The sequence below is a fragment of the Triticum urartu genome, chromosome 7A (genome assembly GCF_056163025.1).
Source record: "Triticum urartu cultivar PI428250 chromosome 7A, HENAU_Tu73, whole genome shotgun sequence".
Classification (NCBI taxonomy): Eukaryota; Viridiplantae; Streptophyta; class Magnoliopsida; order Poales; family Poaceae; genus Triticum; species Triticum urartu.
Window position 1 is genome coordinate 696256907 of NC_141879.1, and position 11971 is coordinate 696268877.

Sequence of the window (11971 nt, forward strand, 5' to 3'; positions counted from 1 at the left end):
TGGCTGAAGGCCATCTAAAATAAGATAACTGCGAAAGCATCAAAGATAAATCAGTCCATCCAACTCCACGGCAAAAGTGAGTACACGACAACGACCTAGCGCACCTTACTCTTAGTCTGAAAATTCTGCAACATAATACGTTGCTGCCGTGTAGGTCAGCACATGGAATATGCTGGCAAGATAACACTAAAGAGCAATGAACAAATAACAGCTATCACTACATGCATATATGGCTGGTGGAGGCTCTATGGTTATTATTTGCGTAAAGCTAGTTTTTCCCTACAACAAAGGAATATGTTTTAATTAACTAAAAAGTTGGTTGAAATTATTGAGAAGGTACCCCCAACTCAATCCCAAATTAACATGAACACCCAACAAGTTTTATTAAGTAAAGTGATGAGATCAACATGATAATTCAAGTACCAGATACTAAAGATGTCCATAACTGGTGATGCGGCTAACCATGATTAGTTTCTACACTCTGCAGAGGTTTGCGCACTTTTCCCCACAAGACTCGATCTCCTCCGTTGAATTTCTCGCACTGCATGATGTTTGAGAAACGGATGATCGAGACGTTGTCTTTCTGAGGAGGTAAAACGGATGACAGAAGCACTCAAGCATAAGATGCAAAGGTAAAACCAAGATAAAAGATCTAAACAGAAAGTTCAAGTGTAGAGCTTCGATTTTCAAAAAGAATCAATCAAATCGGAGCTACGAAACTCAAACTACGATCAAAAGAAGTTCAAATACAAATCTGCTTGAAACCAAATTTTAAATTTTCAAAATCATGTTCAAGTTGTTTATCTGGACAGAGGGGAACAAGACGAAGATTTTGGCATTGGTTTCACTAGATTTGGATAAACGAGTAAAAAGTAGTGAGGGTTTGAAGATCATGGACTAATCTATAAGAAAACTATTCATGGATGCTTGGGGAAGGGGGCGGCTTGAGCGGGCGGCGGTGGTGGCTAAGGCGGCGAGACGGCTCAGTGGGGAGAAGAGGTCGGGCCTCAGCCCTATTTAAAGGGGTCAGGGTGCTTGGGGAAGGGGGCGAGCGGCAGGGTGGAGGAGTCCGCCCGGGATTTACCAATTTTGAAAATTCAAAAATGGAATTCTATGAAAACCTCTAACTCTCTCAAATGGTCCTTGAGTTGCTTAAGGTCTCTAGAATCAAAATATCCAAATAAAACCAATTCAAAATGCAAGAATCGTGGATGCATATGATGACCTAATGATTAACATCCAAATTGAAAATTGGGATGTTACAAACCTACCCCCCTATGATGAATCTCGCCCTCGAGATTTGCGTTGGCTAGCAAATAGGTGTGGTGGTCTTTCCATAGGTCTTCTTCTCGCTCCCAGGTGGCTTCTTCCTCGGTATAGTGGCTCACCTGAACTTTGCAAAACTTGATGACCTTGCTGCGTGTACCTCGGCTGGAAAACTCAAGAATATTGACAGGTTTCTCCTTGTAGGTTAGGTCACTTTCCAACTGAATTGCTTCCAGGGGCACGGTATCTCTCAGAGGAATATCGGCCATCTCAGCATGGCACTTCTTCAACTAGGAAACGTGAAAACATCATGAACTCCTGACAATCCTTCGGGTAATTCCAACTTGTAGGCCACTTCACCCATACGTTCCATAACTCGGTATGGTCCTACAATCTTGGGGCTAACATTCCTTTAACTCCAAATCGTTTATCTCCTCAAAGTGGTGACACATGAAGATATACTATGTCTCTGACTTCATAGGCTACCTCCTTGCTTTTAGTGTCAGCATAACTCTTCTGCCTGGACTGAGCTACCTTCAGTCTATCGCGAATCAAATTAACCTTCTCTTTAGAATCTCTGATCAAATCTGGTCTGAAACACTGAGGGTCTCCAACTTCATCCCATATCAATGGTGTCCTGCACCTCCTTCCATACAGAGCTTTGAAAGGGGCCATTTTCAAGCTAGCATGGTAGTTGTTGTATGAGAACTCTGCATAAGGCAAATTATCATCCCAACTAGATCCATAATCTAGCGCACAAGCTCTGAACATGTCCTCCAAAATATGATTGACTCTCTCGGTCTGTCCATCTGTCTACAGATGAAAGGCTATACTGAACTCTAGCCTAGTACCCAAAGTTTCGTGCAACTGATTCCAAAACTTCAAGGTAAACTGTGTTCCACTATCTGATACGATGGTCCTCGGAACTCCATGCAGACATACGATCCTGGTCATATATATCTTGGTCAACTTCACGCTCGTACAGGTGGCTTTCACGGGGATAAAGTGAGCCACCTTGGTCAAGCGATCAACTACTACCCAAATAGAGTCATACCCTGATCGTGTCCTAGGTAACCCGGTGATGAAATCCATGCCAAGCTTATCCCACTTCCATTCGGGTATCGTCATAGGCTGAAGTAGTCCTGCTGGCTTCTAATGCTCAGCCTTGACTCTCTGACAGACGTCGCATACTGCTACATACTCGGTAATATCCTTCTTCATACCTGTCCACCAGAAACGTTCCTTTCAAATCCAAATACATCTTTGTGTTTCCTGGGTGAATCGAGTATGGCGAATCATGAGCTTCCTGAAGAATTAACTTCCTGATCTCTGGGTCATTGGGCACATAAATACGATCCTCAAACCATAAAGTTTCGTGCTCATCCTCACGAAAACCTTTGGCTTTTCCTTTACTCATCTTTTCCTTTATCTCTGCAATCTCCTTATCAGTCTTCTGGGCTTCTCGAATCTTTCCCAACAATGTGGATTGGACCTCGAATGCTGCTACAAAACCTCTCGGAACTATCTCCAATCGAAGTTCCTTGAGATCTTTGGCTAACTCTTGAGGTAATCCTCCAGTTAAGAGAGTATTGACATAACTCTTGCGGCTTAAAGCGTCTGCTACAACATTGGCCTTTCCTGGATGATAATGTAGCTTCATATCATAATCCTTTATGAGCTCCAACCATCTCCTTTGCCTAAGATTCAACTCCTTCTGCGTGAAAATATACTTCAAACTCTTATGATCCATGTATACATCACAACGGTTTCCAATGAGAAAATGTCTCCAAGTCTTGAGTGCATGCACTACGGCTGCTAACTCCAAATCATGCGTGGCATAGTTCAACTCATGAGGTTGAAGTTGTCGTGAGGCATATGAAGCAGCTCTTCCGTCTTGCATAATTACACGTCCAAGTCCCTGGCGAGAAGCGTCGCAATATACTTGGAAGTCCTTGCATATATCCAGGAGAATTAGTACCGGGGTTGTAACCAAACATTTCTTCAACTCTTGAAAACTGGCCTCACATTCTCCGGTCCATTTGAACTTGGTGTCCTTCTTCAATAACTCCGTCATGGGCTTCGCAATCTTGGAAAAATTCTCAATGAATCTCCGGTAATATCCTGCGAGTCCAAGAAAACTACGTATCTCCCCAACTGAGGTGGGTGCCAACCACTCTGTGACAGACTGAACCTTAGTAGGGCCTACTGCTATACCTTCTCCAGATATAACATGTCCGAGAAATCCAACTTCCTTCAACCAAAACTCACATTTTCTGAACTTGGCATATAGCTGATGTTCCCTGAGCTTCTCGAGAACTAAGCGCAAATGTTCCTTGTGTTCTTCTTCATTCTTCGAGTACACCAATATATCCTCAATGAACACCACAACAAACTTATCCAAGAACTCCATGAACACTTTATTCATCATACTCATAAAATAGGCAGGGGCGTTAGTCAATCCAAATGACATGACCGTTTACTCATACAGCCTGTACCTTGTGGTAAATGCTGTCTTAGGTACATCCTGTTCTCGGATCTTCAGCTGGTGGTATCCTGATCGAAGATCGATTTTGGAGAATACTTTAGCTTCCTGTAGCTGGTCAAACAAATCAATGATCATTGGTAGTGGGTACTTGTTCTTGATCGTCACTCCATTCAATGCACGATAATCAACAACCATTCTCAAAGATCCATCCTTCTTCTCCACTAAGAGCACTGGGCTCCCCACGGTGATGAACTTGGTCGAATATAACCTTTCTCCAATAACTCCTGGATCTGCTTCTTAATTTCCTCGAGATCATTTGCGGGCATCTGAGATGGTCTCTTCGATATTGGTCCGGTGCCTAGTAACAGCTCTATCAAAAATTATATATCTCGATCGGGTGGCATGCATGGTAATTCCTCTGGAAATACATCAGGATAATCCTTCGCAACTGGTACTTCCTCCTGAACAACTCCCGAGAGTGAATTCACTTGAGTCCTTCTTGGCGCATGCCTAGACACGTACTTGATCCGTTTACCCTCTGGAGTGGTGAGGAGAATTGACTTACTAGCACAATCGATATTTCCCCATACATCGATAACCAATCCATGTCTAGTATCACATCCAATCCTTGTGACTCCAAAGTTATTAGGTCTCGGGGGGAAACATGCCTACCTATGGTTAATGGCAACTGAAAACATCCTCTGCTAGCCATATACTCTGCTCCAGGTGAGCTTACTAACATAGGTGTCTTAAGGGCTATGGTGGGCAACTTAAACTTATCCACAAATCCCCTTGATATGTATGAATGCAATGCACCAGTGTCACAAAGGACAATAGCAGTAAATGACTTAATCAAAAACTTACCAATAACTGCATCGGGCTGCTCCTCAACTTCCTCCATGTTGACGTGGTTCACCTGCCCTCTGGTGAAAGGGTTGAGCTTATTTCCAGAGCTTCCATTACCATTACCATTCTTTAGCTCAGAACAATCATTAGCGTAGTGTCCAGTCTTCCCGCACTTGAAACAGGTAACAAGGCTCAGATCCTTCTTGGCAGGCGTTGCTGGGTTGGAACGGCTCTGACTGTTGCGTCCTCCATTCCCATTTCCATTCTTAGGGCCATTGTGGTTATGTGAACTTCTTCCATTGTGGGAATGGCCTCCATGGTTATGATGGGTATGTCCTCCCGAGTTCGGGGTAAAATGAGGCTTCTGCTGAGCTCCAGAATTGTACTTCCCCTGTCCATACTTCTGTTTGCGGCTCTCTCTCTCTGTTGCTGCTTGCCTTCAATCATGAGAGCCCTATCTACCAGCTCCTGGTAGTTGGTGAATGTTGCCACCATTAACTGCATACTCAGCTCATCATTCATCCCTTCCATAAACTTCTCCTGTTTTGCGGCATCTGTGGCCACATCATCTAGGGCGTAGCAAGCTAACTTACTGAACTCATCCACGTACTGTGCCACACTATGATTTCCCTGGCATAAGTTGCGAAACTCACGCTTTTCATACTCATAGCTCCAGTTGAGACATGTGCAGTGCGAAATGCTTGATGAAACTGATCCCAAGTGACATTTGCCACGGGGAAAGTGGAAGTGTAGTTCTCCCACCATGAGGCTGTGGGTCCATCCAGTTGATGTGCAGCAAAGCGCACCTTCTCAGCATCTGTGCAACCTGCGGTGGTTAGCTCCCTTCCAATCTTTCGGAGCCAGTCATCAGCAACAATTGGCTCGGTGCTACTAGAGAACATCGGCAGATTCATCCTTAGAAAATAGGCTAAGTTGTCAACTCGAGGTGGTGGCGGTGGGTTGTTGTTGTTGTTGTTATTGTTGCCTTGGTTCTGGACTAGCAACTGCATCAAGGCATTCTGTTGTTGGATCAACTGAGTGAGCTCCGATGGGAAGACGAATGCGGGGTCACGTCTCGGAGGCATCTGATAGGTTTAGAGGGGTGAGAACAGAATAGAGTGAGGTCTAAAGAGAAATCACTACCCATATGCACATGAGACAAACACATTCATGTCACACCACTCAATTCAAACAAGATTCATACAATCAACCTAAGCTACCATGAAAAAATCTCATGGACTATTACTATATACATGGAAGTACTCTAATGGTAATATGGTGGTCGACTAGAAATTTTGATCGGTGGAAGACCCCATGATGTCTGCTCCAGCTTCGTCTTCATAATCATCACTGTCCTCATCATTGCTGTCGGGGTCGGAGTCTGTGTCATCTGTTATGATGTAGTCTTCAGAACGGATGTCCTCTTCAGGTTCGGGATCACCCATGAATATGCCTAGCTTCTTCTTCAGGTCTTCATTCTTCTCCAGTAGTGCATCAATTTCCTCTTCATATCCATCCCGTGTAGACTTGAGTTCCTCTTCTAGCTCCATGTTCCGGGTCATCACCTTCTTCATGTCTATCATATTGGCGCACATTTGGTTCTCCTGACGACGAATGTGCTGATTTAACTCCTGGATGTAGGCTGCAATAGATTTATCCCTTCCTGGTGCAAATCATCTCCCATTGCTCATCTCGGCGTCCACATATCTGGTAAATGGTGTCCTTAAGATCCTTGTTGTACACCTCGCCGATGCGTCCAATGGCGATGTGGGGGGCCATGCTCCTTCCTAGACTATAGGTTGGTGCATCAAAGGAAAACTCGATGGGCTCGGTAACTGGCGCGAACGTCCTTCCTGGAACATGAACTCGAATCATCCAGCGCTCCTCTTATGGTAAAGTGGCGGTGTAGGTTCCGGTGAAGCTTGGTATGCCGATGCTCAGGTACCTAGTGTTGGGGAACGTAGTAATTTCAAAAAACATTCCTACGCACACGCAAGATCATGGTGATGCATAGCAACGAGAGGGGAGAGTGTTGTCCATGTACCCTCGTAGACCGAAAGCGGAAGCGTTAGCACAACGCAGTTGATGTAGTCGTACGTCTTCACGATCCGACCGATCAAGTACCAAATGTACGGCACCTCCGAGTTCAGCACACGTTCAGCCCGATGACGTCCCTCGAACTCTGATCCAGCCGAGTGTTGAGGGAGAGTTTCGCCAGCACGACGGCGTGGTGACGATGATGATGTTCTACCAACGCAGGGCTTCGCCTAAGCACCGCTACAGTATTATCGAGGTGGGCTATGGTGGAGGGGGGCACCGCACATGGCTAAAATATCAAACGATCAATTGTTGTGTCTCTGGGGTGCCCCCTGTCCCCGTATATAAAGGAGCAAGGGGGGTGTGGCCGGCCTAGAGAGGGGCGCACCAGGAGGAGTCCTACCCCCCTTTCCTTGTTGGACTAGGAGGGAGAGAGGGGAAAGAAGTGGAGGAGAAGAAGGAAGGGGGGGCGCCGCCCCCTTCTCCTTGTCCTATTCGGAGTAGGGGGGAGGGGGTGCGGCCCATACCCTGGCCGCCTCTCCTCTCTTTCCACCAAGGCCCACTAAGGCCCATTAAGTCCCCGGGGGGTTCCGGTAACTTCCCGGTACTCCGGTAAAATCCCAATTTCACCCGGAACACTTCCGATATCCAAACATAGGCTTCCAATACATCAATCTTCATGTCTCGACCATTTCGAGACTCCTCGTCATGTCCGTGATCACATCCAGGACTCCGAACAACCTTCGGTACATCAAAACATATAAACTCATAATATAACTGTCATCGAAATGTTAAGCGTGCGGACCCTACGGGTTCGAGAACTATGTAGACATGACCGAGACATGTCTCCTGTCAATAACCAATAGCGGAACCTGGATGCTCATATTGGCTCCCACATATTCTACGAAGATCTTTATCGGTCAAACCGCATAAGAACATACGTTGTTCCCTTTGTCATTGGTATGTTACTTGCCCGAGATTCAATCGTCGGTATCTCAATACCTAGTTCAATCTCGTTACCGGCAAGTCTATTTACTCGTTCCTTAATACATCTTCCCGCAACTAACTCATTAGTTGCAATGCTTGCAAGGCTTATAGTGATGTGCATTACCGAGTGGGCCCAGAGATACCTCTCCGACAATCAGAGTGACAAATCCTAATCTCGAAATACGCCAACCCAACAAGTACCTTCGGAGACACCTGTAGAGCACCTTTATAATCACACAATTGCGTTGTGACGTTTGGTGGCACACAAAATGTTCCTCTGGTAAACGGGAGTTGCATAATCTCATAGTCACAGGAACATGTATAAGTCATGAAGAAAGCAATAGCAACAAACTAAACGATCAAGTGCTAAGCTAACAGAATGGGTCAATTCAATCACATCATTCTCCTAATGATGTGATCCCGTTAATCAAATGACAACTCATGTCTATGGTTAGGAAACATAACCATCTTTGATCAACGAGCTGGTCAAGTAGAGGCATACTAGTGACACTTTGTTTGTCTATGTATTCACACGTGTATTATGTTTCCGGTTAATACAATTCTAGCATGAATAATAAACATTTATCATGATATAAGGAAATAAATAATAACTTTATTATTGCCTCTAGGGCATATTTCCTTCGGTCTCCCACTTGCACTAGAGTCAATAATCTAGTTCACATCGCCATGTGATTTAATACCAATAGTTCACATCACCATGTGATTAACACCCATCAGGCCCGTCGATGAGGGGGAGCGAGGTGAGTGATCGCACAGGGCCCCCAAAATCGTGGGGCCCCCATCGAGAGAAAAAACCCTTCGTACATTTTCCTCTTCATCACTTGCCTCGTGAGTACAGCATTCTGCGCTAATTGCCATATACTTGACAGAGAAGGATTTGTTGAGAGTGTTGTATTGTATTTGTATTGCACCCAGCCATGTCCCGCGTTCAAGTTTTGCCGGAGACATCCACGCATGTCCACTTGGGTGGGTCTCCACGCCTGTCATCCTGGACGAAAAAGGATTGGTGGAGGGTGCTGCCTAATTTCTAGCTGATCGCTCAAGGCCTACCATGCGCCCCCTGCGAGATTGGATGGAGAAGAATTAACGGAGCTGCAAAGAACATGACAAGATGAAGGATGATCTTGACCTAATCTATTTTTTGTTAGACTGGTAAATTTGACCTAATCTAAAAAGAGAAGGGGATTGTGACGTTGGCAATGAAAGGATAGAAGGGGTTTTTTTAGGGAAGGATTGAAGGGGTTTTGTTCTGTAGTGAGATTGGCTCCGAAGGTGATATGTAGGCAGATCAGATGGTTGCGATCTGATAATTATTAAAGGGACCACCATATTAAGGGTTAGATGTTTCTAATTTTTGTGGGAATTTAGGCTACTCCCTCCATTTTTGTATACAAGGCCACAAACTTGGATTACAGGTATCAATGTAAAATTTAATGTCTGCTTTACAAGTCAATTTTTTTTCTTGTCTACTAGGATCATTAATACTCCGCATGCATGCAAAAAAACTGAGTGAAGAAAGTAGCTGACTGTCATTATGACTGTATGCATACAAGTATTAAGCAGGTTGTTAGTACGAGAAAATATCATTAATTTTGTCTCGATTACTATTCGTGGCCTTATATAGATGCAAAATGTATATTCCATAGTGGCCTTGTATATAAAAATGGAGGGAGTATTTCTCTTTTTTCTGGTTTGCCCATCAAATACTTTTTATATATAATAGATTAGATAGATAACACTATAATCCTAGGCACCGCAAGCCTAATAACTTACCCACAAACAGTATGCTAACATTGACCCGGAAGAAAAAAAAGTTGTTGAAACATACCCCAATAACTTCGGTATACAAAGCATATTAATTTACACACCATAATTTACGCACAAACAGTATGGTAACATTATCCCGGAAGGAAAAAAAGTTGTTGAAACATGTCCCAATAATTTCGGTGTAGAAAGCATGTTAATTTACACACCGTAAACCCGTAAACTTACGCACAAACACAATGGTAAATTCGAGCCAGGGAAAAAGTTGTTAAAAACATACCTCTGGTAACTTCTGTTTAAATAGTAAGGTAAATTACGCACGCAAAGTTAATAACTCACATACACAAAAACCAGGCTAACTTCTGTGCCGGGAAACAAATGGTTGAAAACATACCCCGTAATGTTTGTCTAAATAGCATGGTGATATACACATCGCATACCAAACAACTTAGACACAAATACCGCGGTAACTTTGACTTGAGAATTTTTTATTAAAAAAGATACCCGTTAACTTATGTGTAATAGCATTAGAATTGACGCACCATAGAGCATATAACCCACGTACAAACAGAATGGTAACATTTGACCGATGAAAAAAATTTGTTGAAAACATACCCTCTATAATTTATGTGTAAATAGCATGGAAATATATGCAACGTAGACCTGATACCGTATAACAAATATCTCTACTTCTATTGTCTGAGTTGGTAAATAGCATCCACGGTTTATTTTCATCCCATCATTTTTGCTGGGTTTTTTTCGTCTCCCTTCCCACGTCGCGCGGAAAAAAACCCAGGGAATAGCCCCCATCGCACCGCACGCCAACGGGATCCAGGTCCCCTCAATCTATTCGCTATGTCCATCGTCAAGCACGCCTCAGCCGCCATCGCGGATCCCATCGCGGTGCTGCCACCGAGGTCCGCAATCGCCGCCGTCGAGGTCCGAAAGGGGCCGCTGCCGCCTTCATTCTAGACCGGAGGTCTGCGCCATACCTTAGGGCAGGGCGGTTCAAACCCCTGGATCGTGATCGTCGATCACGCCGCCGCCGGCATCGTGGAGCTCTCCTCCGCCCATCATCTTGCTCCTCCGCCAGCCTCCGAGATCGCCGCCGCCGCTACCACCAGTTCGCTCGCACGCCGTCGCCATCACCCCGCCTGTATGCCGCCGCCATTACCCTTCGCCGCTGCTCGGGTGTGGCGCTCATGCGTCATGGCCGCCATGGCATCCATGGCCGACAGGAGAGGACCCTCGGCCTCGGTTGTGGCCGCTTGCACGGGACATGGGGAAGGTGAGCCAAATCCACACGTGGTCCTCCAGTAAATCCGGGCCATGGCCTACCTGAACCTGTTGCATCTCTTTCCTCTCTGTCTGCAGTCTCTTGGAATGGTGTGCGGCAGCTTCGACGCAAGACCATGGCTGGAGGTGCGGCCATCGGTGGGATGAGGTCGGCCAAGGTGGACAACACCTGGGCACCGGATCTACCACAGAAACCTTCTCAAGTATGATTTCTTCCCCCATTTTGCTTGTATAGTTAATTGTTCGTCCTCGTATCCTGACTTTCCGGCTGAGTGAGTCATGGAGTTTGTGGGTTGTCCAATTGGCCATACCCTGAGTTGGTCTAATTTTTGTTCCATAGGTTGTATTTGGGTGTGCATGTGCTATAAGTATTTACTGGCCAGAATAGTAAGAATTGATGTAACCGTAGAGCCTAGAATCTCACTCCCTTCAAGGCCGCTTTCTTCTTCTCCTTACCATGTTTGGTTTACTGAGAAATTCCCCAAACACTCTTTATATAGTGAATCTATTTATTATATGAGAAATTGGTCATGCAATCTAAGTAGTGAAATATTCTATCTTATAAATATATGGAATATTTCTTCTAGAGAAATCAAGCTTTTTTTTGGATCTAGGTATTTCTTTTGTTCATGCATAAAACCTCATCACTGACTATATATTTGATCTTTGCACAAAACCTTATCAACAGAATCTACAATATAGAAGTACAGAAGTTGATGCAAATGTATGGAGCATGGTCACCACTCTCACATTTGGTCAGTGGTTACTGCGACCTGTACGTACATCTCTTTCATTCATTGAACCACTCTTTCTTGACACATATGCAGTTCTACACCTTCTCATATCCAAACGATGACTCCTTGTAGTGGGATGAGAGGATATTATATCTAAGCGTGTGAGGGAGGACCAAGATAGGCTAGAATTGTTTTCCTTTTAATTCGGGTTCCTGTTGCCTCATGATGATATTAGCTGACTGATGAAAAGTGGACGTTGTAAGAGACTGATGAAAGGGTTGTTTCTGTCTCACAAAGCAAGGAATTTTTTATCTGTCCCAGTATCCTGACCCACCATTTGCATTTTACTTACACATGCTCTAGAAATTACACAGTACATAGCTCAAAATTATACTACTGAACTGCTGCTGATATTACTGGGTTCAATTTTGCAGTGTCCTTACTCCGAAAACAACATCTGGCATCGATGATTATTGTTGCCTCTAGAGATGGTCAGATTTTGAAGGCTCTGTACTCGAAATCATATGGGGATTTC

General features: G+C 44.5%; 1 long non-coding RNA gene across 1 annotated transcript; it reads left to right on the forward strand.

Moving 5' to 3' along the window:
- The first annotated feature begins 10251 nt into the window (after positions 1–10251).
- Positions 10252–11740, forward strand: LOC147961678 (uncharacterized). The gene is made up of 3 exons (XR_015612377.1): positions 10252–10694; positions 10781–10905; positions 11391–11740. It is a non-coding gene; the product is annotated as an uncharacterized LOC147961678 (long non-coding RNA).
- The last annotated feature ends 231 nt before the right edge of the window (positions 11741–11971 follow it).